At 51.2% G+C, this 24536-nt stretch overlaps 1 protein-coding gene across 1 annotated transcript in view; it reads right to left on the reverse strand.

Moving 5' to 3' along the window:
* Positions 1 to 24536, reverse strand: part of LOC144687535 (leucine-rich repeat-containing protein 75B-like) — a 774691-nt gene that overhangs the window by 518235 nt on the left and 231920 nt on the right. The window lies entirely within an intron of this gene.

The raw sequence follows: 24536 nt of genomic DNA on the forward strand, positions 1-24536 counted from the left end.
TGACTCTCATTGGGGGACACTTCCTAACGGTGCTGATGCTCACTGGAATACAGCTCCTGATGGTGCTGAATCTCACTGTGGTACAGTTCCTGAAAGTGCTGATTCTCACTGGGGAACAGATCCTGAAGGTGCTGACTATCACTGGGGTACCGTTGCTGAAGGTCCTGACTCTCACTGGGACTCAGTTCCTGAAGGTGCTGACTCTCACTGAGGGACAATTCCTGAAGGTCCTGACACCCGCTGGGATACAGTTCCTGAAGGTGCTGACACTTACTGTGATGCAGGCCCTGATGGTGCTGAATCTCACTGTTGTACAGCTCCTGAAGGTGCTGATTCTCATTGGGGAACAGTTCCTGAAGGTGCTGATTCTCACTGAGGTACAGTTCCCGAAGGTGCTGACTCCAACTGAGGTACAGTTCCTGAAGGTGCTGACTTTTGTTGGGGAACAGTTACTGAAGGTGCAGACTCTCACTGGGGACTGTTCCAGGAAGTGCTGTGAGTCTGCCTGGGGACTGTTCCTGACGGTGCTGACTCTCACTGGGGACAGTTCCTGAAGGTGCTGACTCTCACTGGGGGACAGTTCCTGAAGGTGCTGACTCTCACTGGGGGACAGTTCCTGAAGGGGCAGACTCTCACTGTGGTACAGTTCCTGAAGGTGCTGACTCTCACTGGGGTACAGATCCTGAAGGTGCTGACTCTCACTGGGGTACAGATCCTGAAGGTGCTGACTCTCACTGGGGAGAGTTCCTGAAGATGATGATTTTCGCTGGGGTACAGTTCCTGAAGGTATTGACACTCGCTGGGGTTAAGTTACAGAAAATGCTGAGTCTCACTGGTGTCCAGTTCCTGAAGGTGCTGACTCTCGCTGGAGGACAGTTGCTAAATGTGCTGACTCTCATGGTGTACATTTCCTGAAGTTGCTGAATCTCGCTGGGGGACATTTCCTGAAGTTGCTGACTCCCGCTGGGGGACAGGTTCTGCAGGTGCTGACTCTCACTGGGGGATGGTTGCTAAAGGTGCTGACTCTCACTGGTGTACAGTTCCTGAAGGTGCAGACTCTCGCTGGGGGACAGTTTCAGAAGGTGATGAGTCTCACTGGGGTACACTTCCTGAAGGTTTCTGTTTCCCACTGGGGGACTATTCTAGAAGGTGCTGACTCTCATTGGGGGACACATCCTAACGGTGCTGGCTATCGCTGGGGGACAGGTTCTGATGGTGCTGAATCTCACTGGGGTTCGTACCTGAAGGTTTTGACTCTCAGTGGGGGCAGTTCCTGAAGGTGCTGACCCTCGCTGGGATACAGTTACTGAAGTTGCTGACGCTCACTGGAATACAGCTCCTGATGGTGCTGAATCTCACTGTGGTACAGTTCCTGAAAGTGCTGATTCTCAAAGGGGAACAGTTCCTGAAGGTGCTGACTATCACTGGGACTCAGTTCCTGAAGGTTCTGACTCTCACTGGGGTAAAATCCAGAAGGTGCTGTCTTTCACTGGGGTACAAATACTGAAGTTGCTGACTCTCACTGGGGAGAGTTCCTGAGGATGATGATTTTCGTTGGGGCACAGGTCCTGAAGATTTTGACTCTCGCTGGGTTACAGTTCCTGAATATGCTGATTCTCACTGGGGGACAGTACCTGAAAGTGCCGACTCCCACTGGGGCACAGTTCCTGAACAGGCTAACTATAACTGGGGTACATTTCCTGAAGGTGCTGATTCTCACTGGGGGTCAATAACTGAAGGTGCTGACTCACACTCGGGGACAATTCCTGAAGGTGCAGACTCTCACAGGGGAACAGATACTTAAGGTGCTGACACCCAGTGGGGGCAGTTCCTAAAGGTGCTGTCTCTCGCAGGTATTCAGTTCCTGAAGGTGGTGACTCTCAGATGGGGCAATTCCTGAAGGTGCTGACTCTCGCTGGGATACAGTTCCTTAAGGTGGTGACGCTCATTGCTATACAGGTCCCGATGGTGCTGAATGTCAATGTGATACAGTTCCTGAAGTTGCTGACTCTCACTGGAGTACTCTTCCTGGAGGTGCGGATTTTCAATTTGGAACAGTTCCTGAAGGTGCTGACTCTCACTGGGGTAAAGTTCCTAATGGTCCTGCCTCTCACGTGGGTACTGTTCCTTATGATGCTGATTCTCACTGGGGTAAAGTTCCTGAAGGTCCTGACTCTCACTTGGGTACATTTTCTGAAGGTGCTGACTCTCACTGTGGGACAGTTCCTGAAGGTGCTGACGCTCACTGGGTACAGTTCTTGAAGGTATTGACTCGCTGTGGTACAGATCCTGAAGGTGCTGACTCTTACTGGGTTACAGATCCTGAAGGTGCTGACTCTCACTGGGGTAAAGTTCCTGATGGTCTTGACCCTCACTTGGGTACAATTCCTTATGATGCTGATCCTCACTGGGGTAAGGTTCCTGAAGGTCCTGACTCTCACTTGGGTACAGTTCCAGAAGGTGCTGACTCTCACTGTGGAGAGTTCATGGAGATGATGATTTTCGCTGGGGTACCGTTCCTGAAGGTATTGACACTCGCTGGGGTTAAGTTACAGAAGATGCTGACTCTCACTGGCGTCGAGTTCCTGAAAGAGCTGACTCTCACTGGTGCCCAGTTCCTGAAGGTGCTGACTCTCGCTGGAGGACAGTTGCTAAATGTGCTGACTCTCATGGTGTACATTTCCTGAAGGTGCTGAATCTCGCTGGGGGATATTTGCTGAAGTTGCTGACTCCCGCTGGGTGACAGGTTCTGCAGGTGCTGACTCTCACTGGGGGATGGTTGCTAAAGGTGCTGACTCTCACTGGTGTACAGTTCCTGAAGGTGCAGAATCTCGCTGGGGGAAAGTTCCAGAAGGTGATGAATCTCACTGGGGTACAGTTCCTGAAGGTTTCTGTTTCTCACTGGGGGACTATTCTAGAAGGTGCTGACTCTCATTGGGGGACACTTCCTAATGGTGCTGATGCTCACTGGAATACAGCTCCTGATGGTGCTGAATCTCACTGTGGTACAGTTCCTGAAAGTGCTGATTCTCACTGGCGAACAGATCCTGAAGGTGCTGACTATCACTGGGGTACAGTTGCTGACGGTCCTGACTCTCACTGGGACTCAGTTCCTGAAGGTGCTGACTCTCACTGAGGGACAATTCCTGAAGGTCCTGACACCCTCTGGGATACAGTTCCTGAAGGTGCTGATACTTACTGTGATGCAGGCCCTGATGGTGCTGAATCTCACTGTGGTACAGCTCCTGAAGGTGCTGATTCTCATTGGGGAACAGTTCCTGAAGGTGCTGATTCTCACTGAGGTACAGTTCCCGAAGGTGCTGACTCCAACTGAGGTACAGTTCCTGAAGGTGCTGACTTTCATTGGGGAACAGTTACTGAAGGTGCAGACTCTCACTGGGGACTGTTCCAGGAAGTGCTGTGAGTCTGCCTGGGGACTGTTGCTGACGGTGCTGACTCTCACTGGGGACAGTTCCTGAAGGTGCTGACTCTCACTGGGGGACAGTTCCTGAAGGTGCTGACTCTCACTGGGGGACAGTTCATGAAGGGGCTTGCTGACTCTCACTGTGGTACAGTTCCTGAAGGTGCTGACTCTCACTGGGTTACAGATCCTGAAGGTGCTGACTCTCACTGGGGTACAGGTCCTGAAGGTGCTGACTCTCACTGGGGAGAGTTCCTGAAGATGATGATTTTCGCTGGGGTACAATTCCTGAAGGTATTGACACTCGCTGGGGTTAAGTTACAGAAGATGCTGACTCTCACTGGTGTCCAGTTCCTGAAGGTGCTGACTCTCGCTGGAGGATAGTTGCTAAATGTGCTGACTCTCATGGTGTACATTTCCTGAAGGTGCTGAATCTCGCTGGGGGACATTTCCTGAAGTTGCTGACTCCCGCTGGTGGACAGGTTCTGCAGGTGCTGACTCTCACTGGGGGATGGTTGCTAAAGGTGCTGACTCTCACTGGTGTACAGTTCCTGAAGGTGCAGACTCTCGCTGGGCGACAGTTCCTGAAGGTGATGAGTCTAACTGGGGGACAGTTCCTGAAGGTTTCTGTTTCTCACTGGGGGACTATTCTAGAAGGTGCTGACTCTCATTGGGGGACACTTCCTAACAGTGCTGACTATCGCAGGGGGACAGGTTCTGATGGTGCTGAATCTCACTGGGGTTCGTACCTGAAGGTTTTGACTCTCAGTGGGGGCAGTTCCTGAAGGTGCTGACCCTCGCTGGGAGACAGTTACTGAAGTTGCTGAAGCTCACAGGAATACAGCTCCTGATGGTGCTCAATCTCACTGTGGTACAGTTCCTGAAAGTGCTGATTCTCACTGGGGAACAGTTACTGAAGGTGCTGACTATCACTGGGACTCAGTTCCTGAAGGTTCTGACTCTCACTGGGGTAAAATCCAGAAGGTGATGTCTCTCACTGGGGTAAAAATACTGAAGTTGCTGACTCTCACTGGGGAGAGTTCCTGAGGATGATGATTTTCGTTGGGGCACAGGTCCTGAAGATTTTGACTCTCGCTGGGTTACAGTTCCTGAATATGCTGATTCTCACTGGGGGACAGTACCTGAAGGTGCTGACTCTCACTGGGGCACAGTTCCTGAACAGGCTAACTAAAACTGGGGTACATTTCCTGAAGGTGCTGATTCTCACTGGGGGACAATAACTGAAGGTGCTGACTCTCACTCGGGGACAATTCCTGAAGGTGCAGACTCTCACAGGGGAACAGATACTTAAGGTGCTGTCACCCAGTGGGGGCAGTTCCTAAAGGTGCTGACTATCGCAGGTATTCAGTTCCTGAAGGTGGTGTCTCTCAGATGGGGCAATTCCTGAAGGTGCTGACTCTCGCTGGGATACAGTTCCTTAAGGTGGTGACGCTCATTGTTATACAGGTCACGATGGTGCTGAATCTCAATGTGATACAGTTCCTGAAGTTGCTGAGTCTCAATGGAGTACTCTTCCTGGAGGTGCAGATTCTCACTTTGGAACAGTTCCTGAAGGTGCTGACTCTCACTTGGGTACAGTTCCTTATGATGCTGATTCTCACTGGGGTAAAGTTCCTGATGGTCCTGACTCTCACTTGGGTACAGTTCCTTATGATGCTGATTCTCACTGGGGTAAAGGTCCTGAAGGTCCTGACTCTCACTGGGGGACAGTTCCTGAAGGTGCTTACTCTCACTGGGTACAGTTCTTGAAGGTATTGACTGTCGCTGTGGTACAGATCCTGAAGGTGCTGACTCTCACTGGAGTACAGATCCTGAATGTGCTGACTCTCACTGGGGAGAGTTCCTGAAAATGATGATTTTCGCTGGGGTACAGTTCCTGAAGGTATTGACACTCGCTGAGGTAAAGTTCCAGAAGATGCTGACTCTCACTGGTGTCCAGTTCCTGAAGGAGCTGACTCTCACTGGTGTCCAGTTCCTGAAGGAGCTGACTCTCACTGGGGTCCAGTTCCTGAAGGTGTTGACTCTCGCTGGAGGACAGTTGCTAAAGGTGCTGACTCTCATGGTGTACATTTCCTGAAGGTGCTGAAACTCGCTGGGGTGAACACGTTCTGTAGGTGCTAACTCTCACTGGGGGAAAGTTGCTAAAGGTGCTGACTCTCACTTGTGTACAGTTCCTGAAGGTGCTGACTCTCACTGGTGGGAGTTCCAGAAGATGGTGATTTTCGCTGGGGTACAGTTCCTGAAGGTATTGACACTCGCTGGGGTACAGTTCCAGAAGATGCTGACTCTCACTGGAGGACAGTTGCTAAAGGTGCTGACTCTCATGGTGTACATTTCCTGAAGGTGCTGAATCTCGCTGGGGGACATTTCCTGAACGTGCTGAGTCTCACTGGGGTACAGTTCTTGAAGGTGCTGTTTCTCACTGGGGGACTAGTCTAGAAGGTGCTGACTCTCATTGGGGGACATTTCCTAAATGTGCTGACTATCGCTGGGGGACAGGTTCTGATGGTGCTGAATCTCACTGGGGTACGATTCCTGAAGGTGCTGACTCTCACTGGGGTACTTTTCCTGAAGGTTTTACTCTCAGTGGGGGCAGTTCCTGAAGGTGCTGACTCTCGCTGGGATACAGTTACTGAAGTTGCTGACGCTCACTGGGATACAGCTCCTGATGGTGCTGAATCTCACTGGGGTACAGTTCCTGAAGGTGCTGATTCTCACTGGGGAACAGTTCCTGAAGGTGCTGACTATCACTGGGGCAAATTTCCTAAAGGCACTGACTCCCACTGAGGGACAATTCCTAAAGGTCCTGACTCCCCCTGGGATACAGTTCCTGAAGGTGCTGACACTTACTGTGATGCAGGTCCTGATGGTGCTGAATCTCACTGGGGTACAGTTCCTAAAGGTGATGATTCTCACTGAGGTACAGTTCCCGAAGGTGCTGATTCTTGCTGGGGGATAGTTCCTGAAGGTGCTGACACTTACTGTGATGCAGGTCCTGATGGTGCTGAATCTCACTGCGGTACAGTTCCTGAAGGTGCTGACTCCAACTGAGGTACAGTTCCTGAAGGTGCTGACTTTCACTGGGGAACAGTTACTGAAGGTGCTGACTCTCACTGGGGACTGTTCCAGGAAGTGCAATGAGTCTGCCTGGGGACTATTCCTGATGGTGCTGACTCTCACTGGGGGACAGTTCCTGAAGGTGCTGACTCTCACTGGGGGACAGTGCCTGAAGGTGCTGACTCTCACTGGTGATAGTTCCTGAAGATGGTGATTTTCGCTGCGGTACATTTCCTGAAGGCGATGACTCTCACTGAGGGACAATTCCTGAAGGTGCTGACTTTCGCTGGGGTTAGTTGCTGAAGATGCTGACTCTCACTGGGAATCAGTTCCTGAAGGTGCTTAGTCTCACTGGGGTACTGTTCCTGAAGGTGATGATTCTCACTGGGGTACAGTTCCTGAAGGTGCTGATTCTTAAAGGGGAACATTTCCTGAAGGTGCTGACTCTCACTGGGGGACAATTCCTGAAGGTGCTGGCTCTCACTGGGGGACAGTTTCTGAAGGTGCTGACTCCCACTGGGGAGAGTTCCTGAAGATGCTGATTTTCGCTGTGGTAAAGTTCCTGAAGGTATTGACTCTCATTGGGGTACAGTTCCTCAAGATGCTGACTCTAACTGGTGACCAGTAACTGAAGGGGCTGACTCTCACTGGGGACCAGATCCTGAAGGTGCTGACTCTCGCTGGGGGACAGCTGCTAAAGTTGCTGATTCTCGCTGAGGTACAGTTCCTGAAGGTGCTGACTCTCGCTGAAGGACATTTCCTGAAGGTGCTGAAACCCGCTGGGGGACAGGTTCTGTAGGTGCTGACTCTCACTGGGGTACAGTTCCTGAAGGTGCTGACTCTCACTGGGGCAAAGTTCCTGAAGGTGCTGACTCCCAATGGGGTACAGATCCTGAAGGTGCTAGCTCTCACGGGGGGCAGTTCCTGAAGATGTTGATTTTCGCTGGGGTACAGTTCCTGAAGGTATTGACTCTCGCTGGGGAACAGTTGCTGAATATGCTGACTCTCACTGGGGTCCAGTTCCTGAAGGTGCTCTCACTGGGGTCCAGTTACTGAAGGTGCTGACTCTCACTGGGGGACTGTTCCTGAAGGTGCTGAGTCTCACTGGGGTACAGATCCTGAAGGTGCTGACTCTCACTGGGGTACAGATCCTGAAGGTGCTGACTCTCACTGGGGAGAGTTTCTGAAGATGATGATTTTCGTTGGGGTACAGTTCCTCAAGATATTGACTCTCGCTCTGATAGAGTTCCTGAAGATGCTGACTCTCACTGGTGTTCAGTTCCTGAAGGTGCTCTCACTGGGGTCCAGATCCTGAAGGTGCTGACTTTCGCTGGGGGAAAGTTGCGAAAGGTGCTGACACTCACTGGTGTACAGTTCCAGAAGGTGCTGAATCTCGCTGGGGGACAGTCCCTGAAGGTGCTGACTCCCTCTGGGGGAACAGGTTCTGTAGGTGCTAACTCTCACTGGGGGAAAGTTGATAATGCTGCTGACTCTCACAGGTGTACACTTCCTGAAGGTGATGAATCTCACTGGTGAGAGTTCCTGAACATGTTGATTTTCGCTGGGGTACAGTTCCTGAAGGTATTGTCACTCGCTGAGGTAAAGTTGCAGAAGATGCTGACTCTCAGTGGTGTCCAGTTCCTGAAGGAGCTGACTCTCACAGGGGTCCAGTTCCTGAAGGAGCAGACTCTCACAGGGGTCCAGTTCCTGAAGGCGATGACTCTCGCTGGAGGACAGATGCTAAAGGTGCTGACTCTCATGGTGTACATTTCCTGAAGGTGCTGAATCTCGCTGGGGGACATTTCCTGAAGGTGCTGACTCCCGCTGGGAGGAACACGTTCTGTAGGTACTAACTCTCACTGGGGGAAAGTTGCTAAAGGTGCTGACTCTCACTGGTGTACAGTTCCTGAAGGTGCTGACACTCACTGGGGGCCAGTTCCTGAAGGTGCTGACTCTCACTGGGGTAAAATCCAGAAGGTCCTGTCTTTCACTGGGGTAAAAATACTGAAGTTGCTGACTCTCACTGGGGAGAGTTCCTGAAGATGATGATTTTCGTTGGGGCACAGGTCATGAAGATTTTGACTCTCGCTGGGTTACAGTTCCTGAATATGCTGATTCTCACTGGGGGACAGTACCTGAAAGTGCTGACTCTCACTGGGGCACAGTTCCTGAACATGCTGACTAAAACTGGGGTACATTTCCTGAAGGTGCTGATTCTCACTGGGGGACAATAACTGAAGGTGCTGACTCTCACTCGGGGACAATTCCTCAAGGTGCAGACTCTCACAGGGGAACAGATACTTAAGGTGCTGACACGCAGTGGGGGCAGTTCCTAAAGGTGCTGACTCTCGCAGGTATTCAGTTCCTGAAGGTGGTGACTCTCAGATGGGGCAATTCCTGAAGGTGCTGACTCTCGCTGGGATACAGTTCCTTAAGGTGGTGACGCTCATTGTTACACAGGTCCCGATGGTGCTGAATCTCAATGTGATACAGTTCCTGAAGTTGCTGACTCTCACTGGAGTACTCTTCCTGGAGGTGCGGATTCTCACTTTGGAACAGTTCCTGAAGGAGCTGACTCTCACTGGGGTAAAGTTCCTGATGGTCCTGACTCTCACTTGGGTACAGTTCCTTATGATGCTGATTCTCACTGGGGTAAAGTTCCTGATGGTCCTGACTCTCACTTGGGTACAGTTAATTATGATGCTGATTCTCACTGGGGTAAAGTTCCTGAAGGTCCTGACTCTCACTTGGGTACATTTCCTGAAGGTGCTGACTCTCACTAGGGGACAGTTCCTGAAGGTGCTGACTCTCACTGGGGGACAGTGCCTGAAGGTGCTGACTCTCGCTGGAGGACAGTTGCTAAAGGTGCTGACTCTTATGGTGTACATTTCCTGAAGGTGCTGAATCTCGCTGGGGGACATTACCTGAAGGTGCTGACTCCCGCTGGGGGGAACACGTTCTGTAGGTAATAACTCTCACTAGGGAATAGTTGCTAAAGGTGCTGACACTCACTGGTATACAGTTCCTGAAGGTGCTGACTCTCACTGGTGAGAGTTCCTGAAGATGGTGATTTTTGCTGCGGTACAGTTCCTGAAGGCGATGTCTCTCACTGAGGGACAATTCCTGAAGGTGCTGACTTTCGCTGGGGTTAGTTGCTGAAGATGCTGACTCTCACTGGGAATCAGTTCCTGAAGGTGCTTAGTCTCACTGGGGTACTGTTCCTGAAGGTGATGATTCTCACTGGGGTACAGTTCCTGAAGGTGCTGATTCTTAAAGGGGAACATTTCCTGATGGTGCTGACTCTCACTGGGGGACAATTCCTGAAGGTGCTGGCTCTCCCTGGGGGACAGTTTTGAAGGTGCTGACTCCCACTGGGGAGAGTTCCTGAAGATGCTGATTTTCCCTGTGGTAAAGCTCCTGAAGGTACTGACTCTCAGTGGGGTACAGTTCCTGAAGATGCTGACACTAACTGGTGACCAGAAACTGAAGGGGCTGACTCTCACTGGGGACCAGATCCTGAAGGTGCTGACTCTCGCTGGGGGACAGCTGCTAAAGTTGCTGATTCTCGCTGAGGTACAGTTCCTGAAGGCGCTGACTCTCGCTGAAGGACATTTCCTGAAGGTGCTGACACCCGCTGGGGGACATGTTCTGTAGGTGCTGACTCTCACTGGCGTACAGTTCCTGAAGGTGCTGACTCTCACTGGGGTAAAGTTCCTGAAGGTGCTGACTCCCAATGGGGTACAGATCCTGAAGGTGCTAGCTCTCACGGGGGGCAGTTCCTGAAGATGTTGATTTTCGCTGGGGTACAGTTCCTGAAGGTATTGACTCTCGCGGGGGAACAGTTGCTGAATATGCTGACTCTCACTGGGGTCCAGTTCCTGAAGGTGCTCTCACTGGGGTCCAGTTCCTGAATGTGCTGACTCTCACTGGGGGACTGTTCCTGAAGGTGCTGACTCTCACTGGGGTACAGATCCTGAAGGTGCTGAGTCTCACTGGGGTACAGATCCTGATGGTGCCGACTCTCACTGGGGAGAGTTACTGAAGATGATGATTTTCGTTGGGGGACAGTTCCTCAAGATATTGACTCTCGCTCTGGTAGAGTTCCTGAAGATGCTGACTCTCACTGGAGTTCAGTTCCTGAAGGTGCTCTCACTGGGGTCCAGATCTTGAAGGTGCTGACTTTCGCTGGGGGACAGTTGCGAAAGGTGCTGACACTCACTGGTGTACAGTTCCTGAAGGTGCTGAATCTCGCTGGGGGACAGTCCCTGAAGGTGCTGACTCCCTCTGGGGGAACAGGTTCTGTAGGTGCTAACTCTCACTGGGGGAAAGTTGATAATGATGCTGACTCTCACAGGTGTACACTTCCTGAAGGTGATGAATCTCACTGGTGAGAGTTCCTGAAGATGTTGATTTTCGCTGGGGTACAGTTCCTGAAGTTATTGTCACTCGCTGGGGTAAAGTTGCAGAAGATGCTGACTCTCAGTGGTGTCCAGTTCTTGAAGGAGCTGACTCTCACAGGGGTCCAGTTCCTGAAGGAGCAGACTCTATCAGGTGTCCAGTTCCTGAAGGTGATGACTCTCGCATGAGGACAGATGCTAAAGGTGCTGACTCTCATGGCGTACATTTCCTGAAGGTGCTGAATCTCGCTGGGGGACATTTCCTGAAGGTGCTGACTCCCGCTGGGAGGAACACGTTCTGTAGGTACTAACTCTCACTGGGGGAAAGTTGCTAAAGGTGCTGACTCTCACTGGTGTACAGTTCCTGAAGGTGCTGACACTCACTGGGAGCCAGTTCCCGAAGGTGCTGACTCTCACTGGGGTAAAATCCAGAAGGTGCTGTCTTTAACTGGGGTACAAATACTGAAGTTGCTGACTCTCACTGGGGAGAGTTCCTGAAGATGATGATTTTCGTTGGGGCACAGGTCCTGAAGATTTTGACTCTCGCTGGGTTACAGTTCCAGCATATGCTGATTCTCACTGGGGGACAGTACCTGAAGGTGCTGACTCTCACTGGGGCACAGTTCCTGAACATGCTGACTAAAACTGGGGTACATTTCCTGAAGGTGCTGATTCTCACTGGGGGACAATAACTGAAGGTGCTGACTCTCACTCGGGGACAATTCCTGAAGGTGCTGACTCTCACAGGAGAACAGATACTTAAGGTGCTGACACGCAGTGGGGGCAATTCCTAAAGGTGCTGACTCTCGCAGGTATTCAGTTCCTGAAGGTGGTGACTCTCAGATGGGGCAATTCCTGAAGGTGCTGACTCTCGCTGGGATACAGTTCCTTAAGGTGGTGACGCTCATTGTTACACAGGTCCCGATGGTGCTGAATCTCAATGTGATACAGTTCCTGAAGTTGCTGACTCTCACTGGAGTACTCTTCCTGGAGGTGCGGATTCTCACTTTGGAACAGTTCCTGAAGGTGCTGACTCTCACTGGGGTAAAGTTCCTGATGGTCCTGACTCTCACTTGGGTACAGTTCCTTATGATGCTGATTCTCACTGGGGTAAAGTTCCTGAAGGTCCTGACTCTCACTTGGGTACATTTCCTGAAGGTGCTGACTCTCACTGTGGGACAGTTCCTGAAGGTGCTGACGCTCACTGGGTACAGTTCTTGAAGGTAATGTCTCGCTGTGGTACAGATCCTGAAGGTGCTGACTCTCACTGGGGTACAGATCCTGAAGGTGCTGACTCTCACTGGGGTAAAGTTCCTGATGGTCCTGACCCTCACTTGGGTACAGTTCCTTATGATGCTGATCCTCACTGGGGTAAGGTTCCTGAAGGTCCTGACTCTCACTTGGGTACAGTTCCAGAAGGTGCTGACTCTCACTGGGGGACAGGTCCTGAAGGTGCTGACTCTCATTGGGGTAAAGATCCTGAAGGTGCTGACTCTCAGTGGGGTAAAGTTCCTGATGGTCCAGCCTCTCACTTGGGTACAGTTCCTTATGATTCTGATTCTCACTGGGGTAAAGTTCCTGATGGTCCTGACTCTCACTTGGGTACAGTTAATTATGAAGCTGATTCTCACTGGGGTAAAGTTCCTGAAGGTCCTGACTCTCACTTGGGTACATTTCCTGAAGGTGCTGACTCTCACTGGGGGACAGTTCCTGAAGGTGCTGACTCTCACTGGGGGACAGTGCCTGAAGGTGCTGACTCTCGCTGGAGGACAGTTGCTAAAGGTGCTGACTCTTATGGTGTACATTTCCTGAAGGTGCTGAATCTCGCTGGGGGACATTACCTGAAGGTGCTGACTCCCGCTGCGGGGAACACGTTCTGTAGGTACTTACTCTCACTGGGGAATAGTTGCTAAAGGTGCTGACTCTCACTGGTGTACAGTTCCTGAAGGTGCTGACTCTCACTGGTAGAGTTCCTGACGATGGTGATTTTTGCTGCGATACAGTTCCTGAAGGCGATGACTCTCACTGAGGGACAATTCCTGAAGGTGCTGACTTTCGCTGGGGTTAGTTGCTGAAGATGCTGACTCTCACTGGGAATCAGTTCCTGAAGGTGCTTAGTCTCACTGGGGTACTGTTCCTGAAGGTGATGATTCTCACTGGGGTACAGTTCCTGAAGGTGCTGATTCTTAAAGGGGAACATTTCCTGAATGTGCTGACTTTCACTGGGAGACAATTCCTGAAGGTGCTGGCTCTCACTGGGGGACAGTTTCTGAAGGTGCTGACTCTCACTGGGGTAAAATCCAGAAGGTGCTGTCTTTCACTGGGGTAAAAATACTGAAGTTGCTGACTCTCACTGGGGAGAGTTCCTGAAGATGATGATTTTCGTTGGGGCACAGGTCATGAAGATTTTGACTCTCGCTGGGTTACAGTTCCTGAATATGCTGATTCTCACTGGGGGACAGTACCTGAAGGTGCTGACTCTCACTCGGGGACAATTCCTCAAGGTGCTGACTCTCACAGGGGAACAGATACTTAAGGTGCTGACACGCAGTGGGGGCAGTTCCTAAAGGTGCTGACTCTCGCAGGTATTCTGTTCCTGAAGGTGGTGACTCTCAGATGGGGCAATTCCTGAAGGTGCTGACTCTCGCTGGGATACAGTTCCTTAAGGTGGTGGCGCTCATTGTTACACAGGTCCCGATGGTGCTGAATCTCAATGTGATACAGTTCCTGAAGTTGCTGACTCTCACTGGAGTACTCTTCCAGGAGGTGCGGATTCTCACTTTGGAACAGTTCCTGAAGGTGCTGACTCTCACTGGGGTAAAGTTCCTGATGGTCCTGACTCTCACTTGGGTACAGTTCCTTATGATGCTGATTCTCACTGGGGTAAAGTTCCTGATGGTCCTGACTCTCACTTGGGTACAGTTAATTATGATGCTGATTCTCACTGGGGTAAAGTTCCTGAAGGTCCTGACTCTCACTTGGGTACATTTCCTGAAGGTGCTGACTCTCACTGGGGGACAGGTCCTGAAGGTGCTGACTCTCACTGGGGGACAGTGCCTGAAGGTGCTGACTCTCGCTGGAGGACAGTTGCTAAAGGTGCTGACTTTTATGGTGTACATTTCCTGAAGGTGCTGAATCCCGCTGGGAAACATTACCTGAAGGTGCTGACTCCCGCTGGGAGGAACACGTTCTGTAGGTACTAACTCTCACTGGGGAATAGTTGCTAAAGGTGCTGACTCTCACTGGTGTACAGTTCCTGAAGGTGCTGACTCTCACTGGTGAGAGTTCCTGAAGATGGTGATTTTTGCTGCGGTACAGTTCATGAAGGCGATGTCTCTCACTGAGGGACAATTCCTGAAGGTGCTGACTTTCGCTGGGGTTAGTTGCTGAAGATGCTGACTCTCACTGGGAATCAGTTCCTGAAGGTGCTTAGTCTCACTGGGGTACTGTTCCTGAAGGTGATGATTCTCAGTGGGGTACAGTTCCTGAAGGAGCTGATTCTTAAAGGGGAACATTTCCTGAAGGTGCTGACTTTCACTGGGAGACAATTCCTGAAGGTGCTGGCTCTCACTGGGGGACAGTACCTGAAGGTGCTGACTCCCACTGGGGAGAGTTCCTGAACATGCTGACTAAAACTGGGGTACATTTCCTGAAGGTGCTGATTCTCACTGGGGGACAATAACTGAAGGTGCTGACTCTCACTCGGGGACAATTCCTGAAGGTGCTGACTCTCACAGGGGAACAGATACGTAAGGTGCTGACACGCAGTGGGGGCAGTTCCTAAAGTTGCTGACTCTCGCAGGTATTCAGTTCCTGAAGGTGGTGACTCTCAGATGGGGCAATTCCTGAAGGTGCTGACTCTCGCTGGGATACAGTTCCTTAAGGCGCTGACTCTCGCTGAAGGACATTTCCTGAAGGTGCTGACACCCGCTGGGGGACATGTTCTGTAGGTGCTGACTCTCACTGGCGTACAGTTCCTGAAGGTGCTGACTCTCACTGGGGTAAAGTTCCTGAAGGTGCTGACTCCCACTGGGGTACAGATCCTGAAGGTGCTAGCTCTCACAGGGGGCAGTTCCTGAAGATGTTGATTTTCGCTGGGGTACAGTTCCTGAAGGTATTGACTCTCGCTGGGGAACAGTTGCTGAATATGCTGACTCTCACTGGGGTCCAGTTCCTGAAGGTGCTCTCACTGGGGTCCAGTTCCTGAAGGTGCTGACACTCACAGGGGGACTGTTCCTGAAGGTGCTGACTCTCACTGGGGTACAGATCCTGAAGGTGCTGACACTCACTGGGGTACAGATCCTGAAGGTGCTGACTCTCACTGGGGAGAGTTCCTGAAGATGATGATTTTCGTTGGGGTACAGTTCCTGAAGGTATTGTCACTCGCTGGGGTAAAGTTGCAGAAGATGCTGACTCTCAGTGGTGTCCAGTTCCTGAAGGAGCTGATTCTCACAGGGGTCCAGTTCCTGAAGGAGCAGACTCTCTCAGGGGTCCAGTTCCTGAAGGTGATGACTCTCGCTGGAGGACAGATGCTAAAGATGCTGACTCTCATGGTGTACATTTCCTGAAGGCGCTGAATCTCGCTGGGGGACATTACCTGAAGGTGCTGACTCCCGCTGGGGGGAACACGTTCTGTAGATACTAACTCTCACTGGGGAATAGTTGCTAAAGGTGCTGACTCTCACTGGTGTACAGTTCCTGAAGGTGCTGACACTCACTGGGGGCCAGTTCCCGAAGGTGCTGACTCTCACTGGGGTAAAATCCAGAAGGTGCTGTCTTTCACTGGGGTACAAATACTAAAGTTGCTGACTCTCACTGGGGAGAGTTCCTGAAGATGATGATTTTCGTTGGGGCACAGGTCCTGAAGATTTTGACTCTCGCTGGGTTACAGTTCCTGAATATGCTGATTCTCACTGGGGGACAGTACCTGAAGGTGCTGACTCTCACTTGGGCACAGTTCCTGAACATGCTGACTAAAACTGGGGTACATTTCCTGAAGGTGCTGATTCTCACTGGGGGACAATAACTGTAGGTGCTGACTCTCGCTGGGATACAGTTCCTTAAGGTGGTGACGCTCATTGTTACACAGGTCCCGATCGTGCTGAATCTCAATGTGATTCAGTTCCTGAAGTTGCTGACTCTCACTGGAGTACTCTTCCTGGAGGTGCGGATTCTCACTTTGGAACAGTTCCTGATGGTGCTGACTCTCACTGGGGTAAAGTTCCTGATGGTCCTGACTCTCACTTGGGTACAGTTCCTTATGATGCTGATTCTCACTGGGGTAAAGTTCCTGATGGTCCTGACTCTCACTTGGGTACAGTTAATTATGATGCTGATTCTCACTGGGGTAAAGTTCCTGAAGGTCCTGACTCTCACTTGGGTACATTTCCTGAAGGTGCTGACTCTCACTGGGGGACAGTTCCTGAAGGTGCTGACTCTCACTGGGGGACAGTGCCTGAAGGTGCTGACTCTCGCTGGAGGACAGTTGCTAAAGGTGCTGACTCTTATGGTGTACATTTCCTGAAGGTGCTGAATCCCGCTGGGGGACATTACCTGAAGGTGCTGACTCCCGCTGGGAGGAACACGTTCTGTAGGTACTAACTCTCACTGGGGAATAGTTGCTAAAGGTGCTGACTCTCACTGGTGTACAGTTCCTGAAGGCGATGACTCTCACTGAGGGACAATTCCTGAAGGTGCTGACTTTCGCTGGGGTTAGTTGCTGAAGATGCTGACTCTCACTGGGAATCAGTTCCTGAAGGTGCTTAGTCTCACTGGGGTACTGTTCCTGAAGGTGATGATTCTCACTGGGGTACAGTTCCTGAAGGTGCTGATTCTTAAAGGGGAACATTTCCTGAAGGTGCTGACTTTCACTGGGAGACAATTCCTGAAGGTGCTGGCTCTCACTGGGGAGAGTTCCTGAAGATGCTGATTTTCGCTGTGGTAAAGTTCCTGAAGGTATTGACTCTCAGTGGGGTACAGTTCCTGAAGATGCTGACTCTAACTGGAGTCCAGTAACTGAAGGGGCTGACTCTCACTGGGGACCAGATCCTGAAGGTGCTGACTCTCGCTGGGGGACTGCTGCTAAAGTTGCTGATTCTCGCTGAGGTACAGTTCCTTAAGGCGCTGACTCTCGCTGAAGGACATTTCCTGAAGGTGCTGACACCCGCTGGGGGACAGGTTCTGTAGGTGCTGACTCTCACTGGGGTACAGTTCCTGAAGGTGCTGACTCTCACTGGGGTAAAGTTCCTGAAGGTGCTGACTTTCACTGGGGTAAAATCCAGAAGGTGCTGTCTTTCACAGCGGTACAAATACTGAAGTTGCTGACTCTCACTGGGGAGAGTTCCTGAGGATGATGATTTTCATTGGGGCACAGGTCCTGATGATTTTGACTCTCGCTGGGTTACAGTTCCTGAATATGCTGATTCTCACTGGGGGGCAGTACCTGAAGGTGCTGACTCTCAATGGGGCACAGTTCCTGAACATGCTGACTAAAACTGGGGTACATTTCCTGAAGGTGCTGATTCTCACTGGGGGACAATTCTTGAAGGTATTGACTGTCGCTGTGGTACAGATCCTGAAGGTGCTGACTCTCACAGGGGTACAGATCCAGAAGGTGCTGACTCTCACTGGGACAAAGTTCCTTATGGTCCTGACTCTCACTTGGGTACAGTTCATTATGATGCTGATTCTCACTGGGGTAAAGTTCCTGATGGTCCTGACTCTCACATGGGTACAGTTCCTTATGATGCTGATCCTCACTGGGGTAAGGTTCCTGAAGGTCCTGACTCTCACTTGGGTACAGTTCCTGAAGATGCTGACTCTCACTGGGGGACAGTTCATGAAGGTGCTGACCCTCACTGGGGTACAGATCCTGAAGGTGCTGACTCTCACTGGGGGACAGATCCTGAAGGTGCTGACTCTCACTGGGGGACAGTTCATGAAGGTGATGACTGTCACTGGGGGACAGTTCCTGAAGGTGCTGACTCTCACTGGGGTACATTTTCTGAAGGTGCTGACTCTCACTGGTGTTCAGTTCCTGAATGTGCTCTCACTGGGGTCCAGATCCTGAAGGTGCTGACTCTCGCTGGGGGACAGTTGCGAAAGGTGCTGACACTCACTGGTGTACAGTTCCTGAAGGTGCTGAATCTCGCTGGGGGACAGTCCCTGAAGGTGCTGACTCCCGCTGGGGGAACAGGTTCTGTAGGTGCTAACTCTCACTGGGGGAAAGTTGATAATGCTGCTGACTCTCACAGGTGTACACTTCCTGAAGGTGATGAATCTCACTGGTGAGAGTTCCTGAAGATGTTGATTTTCGCTGGGGTACAGTTCCTGAAGGTATTGTCACTCGCTGGGGTAAAGTTGCAGAAGATGCTGACTCTCAGTGGTGTCCGGTTCCTGAAGGAGCTGACTCTCACAGGGGTCCAGTTCCTGAAGGTGATGACTCTCGCTGGAGGACAGATGCTAAAGGTGCTGACTCTCATGGTGTACATTTCCTGAAGGTGCTGACTCCCGCTGGGAGGAACACGTTCTGTAGGTACTAACTCTCACTGGGGGAAAGTTGCTAAAGGTGCTGACTCTCACTGGTGTACAGTTCCTGAAGGTGCTGACTCTCACTGGGGGCCAGTTACCGAAGGTGCTGACTCTCACTGGGGTAAAATCCAGAAGGTGCTGTCTTTCACTGGGGTACAAATACTGATGTTGCTGACTCTCACTGGGGAGAGTTCCTGAAGATGATGATTTTCGTTGGGGCACAGGTCATGAAGATTTTGATTCTCGCTGGGTTACAGTTCCTGAATATCCTGATTCTCACTGGGGGACAGTACCTGAAGGTGCTGACTCTCACTTGGGTACAGTTCCTGAACATGCTGACTAAAACTGGGGTACATTTCCTGAAGGTGCTGATTCTCACTGGGGGACAATAACTGTAGGTGCTGACTCTCGCTGGGATACAGTTCCTTAAGGTGGTGACGCTCATTGTTACACAGGTCCCGATCGTGCTGAATCTCAATGTGATTCAGTTCCTGAAGTTGCTGACTCTCACTGGAGTACTCTTCCTGGAGGTGCGGATTCTCACTTTGGAACAGTTCCTGATGGTGCTGACTCTCACTGGGGTAAAGTTCCTGATGGTCCTGACTCTCACTTGGGTACAGTTCCTTATGATGCTGATTCTCACTGGGGTAAAGTTCCTGATGGTCCTGACTCTCACTTGGGTACAGTTAATTATGATGCTGATTCTCACTGGGGTAAAGTTCCTGAAGGTCCTGACTCTCACTTGGGTACATTTCCTGAAGGTGCTGACTCTCACTGGGGGACAGTTCCTGAAGGTGCTGACTCTCACTGGGGGACAGTGCCTGAAGGTGCTGACTCTCGCTGGAGGACAGTTGCTAAAGGTGCTGACTCTTATGGTGTACATTTCCTGAAGGTGCTGAATCCCGCTGGGGGACATTACCTGAAGGTGCTGACTCCCGCTGGGAGGAACACGTTCTGTAGGTACTAACTCTCACTGGGGAATAGTTGCTAAAGGTGCTGACTCTCACTGGTGTACAGTTCCTGAAGGCGATGACTCTCACTGAGGGACAATTCCTGAAGGTGCTGACTTTCGCTGGGGTTAGTTGCTGAAGATGCTGACTCTCACTGGGAATCAGTTCCTGAAGGTGCTTAGTCTCACTGGGGTACTGTTCCTGAAGGTGATGATTCTCACTGGGGTACAGTTCCTGAAGGTGCTGATTCTTAAAGGGGAACATTTCCTGAAGGTGCTGACTTTCACTGGGAGACAATTCCTGAAGGTGCTGGCTCTCACTGGGGAGAGTTCCTGAAGATGCTGATTTTCGCTGTGGTAAAGTTCCTGAAGGTATTGACTCTCAGTGGGGTACAGTTCCTGAAGATGCTGACTCTAACTGGAGTCCAGTAACTGAAGGGGCTGACTCTCACTGGGGACCAGATCCTGAAGGTGCTGACTCTCGCTGGGGGACTGCTGCTAAAGTTGCTGATTCTCGCTGAGGTACAGTTCCTTAAGGCGCTGACTCTCGCTGAAGGACATTTCCTGAAGGTGCTGACACCCGCTGGGGGACAGGTTCTGTAGGTGCTGACTCTCACTGGGGTACAGTTCCTGAAGGTGCTGACTCTCACTGGGGTAAAGTTCCTGAAGGTGCTGACTTTCACTGGGGTAAAATCCAGAAGGTGCTGTCTTTCACTGCGGTACAAATACTGAAGTTGCTGACTCTCACTGGGGAGAGTTCCTGAGGATGATGATTTTCATTGGGGCACAGGTCCTGATGATTTTGACTCTCGCTGGGTTACAGTTCCTGAATATGCTGATTCTCACTGGGGGGCAGTACCTGAAGGTGCTGACTCTCAATGGGGCACAGTTCCTGAACATGCTGACTAAAACTGGGGTACATTTCCTGAAGGTGCTGATTCTCACTGGGGGACAATTCTTGAAGGTATTGACTGTCGCTGTGGTACAGATCCTGAAGGTGCTGACTCTCACAGGGGTACAGATCCAGAAGGTGCTGACTCTCACTGGGACAAAGTTCCTTATGGTCCTGACTCTCACTTGGGTACAGTTCATTATGATGCTGATTCTCACTGGGGTAAAGTTCCTGATGGTCCTGACTCTCACATGGGTACAGTTCCTTATGATGCTGATCCTCACTGGGGTAAGGTTCCTGAAGGTCCTGACTCTCACTTGGGTACAGTTCCTGAAGATGCTGACTCTCACTGGGGGACAGTTCATGAAGGTGCTGACCCTCACTGGGGTACAGATCCTGAAGGTGCTGACTCTCACTGGGGGACAGATCCTGAAGGTGCTGACTCTCACTGGGGGACAGTTCATGAAGGTGATGACTGTCACTGGGGGACAGTTCCTGAAGGTGCTGACTCTCACTGGGGTACATTTTCTGAAGGTGCTGACTCTCACTGGTGTTCAGTTCCTGAATGTGCTCTCACTGGGGTCCAGATCCTGAAGGTGCTGACTCTCGCTGGGGGACAGTTGCGAAAGGTGCTGACACTCACTGGTGTACAGTTCCTGAAGGTGCTGAATCTCGCTGGGGGACAGTCCCTGAAGGTGCTGACTCCCGCTGGGGGAACAGGTTCTGTAGGTGCTAACTCTCACTGGGGGAAAGTTGATAATGCTGCTGACTCTCACAGGTGTACACTTCCTGAAGGTGATGAATCTCACTGGTGAGAGTTCCTGAAGATGTTGATTTTCGCTGGGGTACAGTTCCTGAAGGTATTGTCACTCACTGGGGTAAAGTTGCAGAAGATGCTGACTCTCAGTGGTGTCCGGTTCCTGAAGGAGCTGACTCTCACAGGGGTCCAGTTCCTGAAGGTGATGACTCTCGCTGGAGGACAGATGCTAAAGGTGCTGACTCTCATGGTGTACATTTCCTGAAGGTGCTGACTCCCGCTGGGAGGAACACGTTCTGTAGGTACTAACTCTCACTGGGGGAAAGTTGCTAAAGGTGCTGACTCTCACTGGTGTACAGTTCCTGAAGGTGCTGACTCTCACTGGGGGCCAGTTACCGAAGGTGCTGACTCTCACTGGGGTAAAATCCAGAAGGTGCTGTCTTTCACTGGGGTACAAATACTGATGTTGCTGACTCTCACTGGGGAGAGTTCCTGAAGATGATGATTTTCGTTGGGGCACAGGTCATGAAGATTTTGATTCTCGCTGGGTTACAGTTCCTGAATATCCTGATTCTCACTGGGGGACAGTACCTGAAGGTGCTGACTCTCACTGGGGCACAGTTCCTGAACATGCTGACTAAAACTGGGGTACATTTCCTGAAGGTGCTGATTCTCACTGGGGGACAATAACTGTAGGTGCTGACTCTCGCTGGGATACAGTTCCTTAAGGTGGTGACGCTCATTGTTACACAGGTCCCGATCGTGCTGAATCTCAATGTGATACAGTTCCTGAAGTTGCTGACTCTCACTGGAGTACTCTTCCTGGAGGTGCGGATTCTCACTTTGGAACAGTTCCTGATGGTGCTGACTCTCACTGGGGTAAAGTTCCTGATGGTCCTGACTCTCACTTGGGTACAGTTCCTTATGATGCTGATTCTCACTGGGGTAAAGTTCCTGATGGTCCTGACTCTCACTTGGGTACAGTTAATTATGATGCTGATTCTCACTGGGGTAAAGTTCCTGAAGGTCCTGACTCTCACTTGGGTACATTTCCTGAAGGTGCTGACTCTCACTGGGGGACAGTTCCTGAAGGTGCTGACTCTCACTGGGGGACAGTGCCTGAAGGTGCTGACTCTCGCTGGAGGACAGTTGCTAAAGGTGCTGACTCTTATGGTGTACATTTCCTGAAGGTGCTGAATCCCGCTGGGGGACATTACCTGAAGGTGCTGACTCCCGCTGGGAGGAACACGTTCTGTAGGTACTAACTCTCACTGGGGAATAGTTGCTAAAGGTGCTGACTCTCACTGGTGTACAGTTCCTGAAGGCGATGACTCTCACTGAGGGACAATTCCTGAAGGTGCTGACTTTCGCTGGGGTTAGTTGCTGAAGATGCTGACTCTCACTGGGAATCAGTTCCTGAAGGTGCTTAGTCTCACTGGGGTACTGTTCCTGAAGGTGATGATTCTCACTGGGGTACAGTTCCTGAAGGTGCTGATTCTTAAAGGGGAACATTTCCTGAAGGTGCTGACTTTCACTGGGAGACAATTCCTGAAGGTGCTGGCTCTCACTGGGGAGAGTTCCTGAAGATGCTGATTTTCGCTGTGGTAAAGTTCCTGAAGGTATTGACTCTCAGTGGGGTACAGTTCCTGAAGATGCTGACTCTAACTGGAGTCCAGTAACTGAAGGGGCTGACTCTCACTGGGGACCAGATCCTGAAGGTGCTGACTCTCGCTGGGGGACTGCTGCTAAAGTTGCTGATTCTCGCTGAGGTACAGTTCCTTAAGGCGCTGACTCTCGCTGAAGGACATTTCCTGAAGGTGCTGACACCCGCTGGGGGACAGGTTCTGTAGGTGCTGACTCTCACTGGGGTACAGTTCCTGAAGGTGCTGACTCTCACTGGGGTAAAGTTCCTGAAGGTGCTGACTTTCACTGGGGTAAAATCCAGAAGGTGCTGTCTTTCACTGCGGTACAAATACTGAAGTTGCTGACTCTCACTGGGGAGAGTTCCTGAGGATGATGATTTTCATTGGGGCACAGGTCCTGATGATTTTGACTCTCGCTGGGTTACAGTTCCTGAATATGCTGATTCTCACTGGGGGGCAGTACCTGAAGGTGCTGACTCTCAATGGGGCACAGTTCCTGAACATGCTGACTAAAACTGGGGTACATTTCCTGAAGGTGCTGATTCTCACTGGGGGACAATTCTTGAAGGTATTGACTGTCGCTGTGGTACAGATCCTGAAGGTGCTGACTCTCACAGGGGTACAGATCCAGAAGGTGCTGACTCTCACTGGGACAAAGTTCCTTATGGTCCTGACTCTCACTTGGGTACAGTTCATTATGATGCTGATTCTCACTGGGGTAAAGTTCCTGATGGTCCTGACTCTCACATGGGTACAGTTCCTTATGATGCTGATCCTCACTGGGGTAAGGTTCCTGAAGGTCCTGACTCTCACTTGGGTACAGTTCCTGAAGATGCTGACTCTCACTGGGGGACAGTTCATGAAGGTGCTGACCCTCACTGGGGTACAGATCCTGAAGGTGCTGACTCTCACTGGGGGACAGATCCTGAAGGTGCTGACTCTCACTGGGGGACAGTTCATGAAGGTGATGACTGTCACTGGGGGACAGTTCCTGAAGGTGCTGACTCTCACTGGGGTACATTTTCTGAAGGTGCTGACTCTCACTGGTGTTCAGTTCCTGAATGTGCTCTCACTGGGGTCCAGATCCTGAAGGTGCTGACTCTCGCTGGGGGACAGTTGCGAAAGGTGCTGACACTCACTGGTGTACAGTTCCTGAAGGTGCTGAATCTCGCTGGGGGACAGTCCCTGAAGGTGCTGACTCCCGCTGGGGGAACAGGTTCTGTAGGTGCTAACTCTCACTGGGGGAAAGTTGATAATGCTGCTGACTCTCACAGGTGTACACTTCCTGAAGGTGATGAATCTCACTGGTGAGAGTTCCTGAAGATGTTGATTTTCGCTGGAGTACAGTTCCTGAAGGTATTGTCACTCGCTGGGGTAAAGTTGCAGAAGTTGCTGACTCTCAGTGGTGTCCGGTTCCTGAAGGAGCTGACTCTCACAGGGGTCCAGTTCCTGAAGGTGATGACTCTCGCTGGAGGACAGATGCTAAAGGTGCTGACTCTCATGGTGTACATTTCCTGAAGGTGCTGACTCCCGCTGGGAGGAACACGTTCTGTAGGTACTAACTCTCACTGGGGGAAAGTTGCTAAAGGTGCTGACTCTCACTGGTGTACAGTTCCTGAAGGTGCTGACTCTCACTGGGGGCCAGTTACCGAAGGTGCTGACTCTCACTGGGGTAAAATCCAGAAGGTGCTGTCTTTCACTGGGGTACAAATACTGATGTTGCTGACTCTCACTGCGGAGAGTTCCTGAAGATGATGATTTTCGTTGGGGCACAGGTCATGAAGATTTTGATTCTCGCTGGGTTACAGTTCCTGAATATCCTGATTCTCACTGGGGGACAGTACCTGAAGGTGCTGACTCTCACTGGGG

The sequence above is a fragment of the Cetorhinus maximus genome, chromosome 12, assembly GCF_964194155.1.
Source record: "Cetorhinus maximus chromosome 12, sCetMax3.hap1.1, whole genome shotgun sequence".
Classification (NCBI taxonomy): domain Eukaryota; kingdom Metazoa; phylum Chordata; class Chondrichthyes; order Lamniformes; family Cetorhinidae; genus Cetorhinus; species Cetorhinus maximus.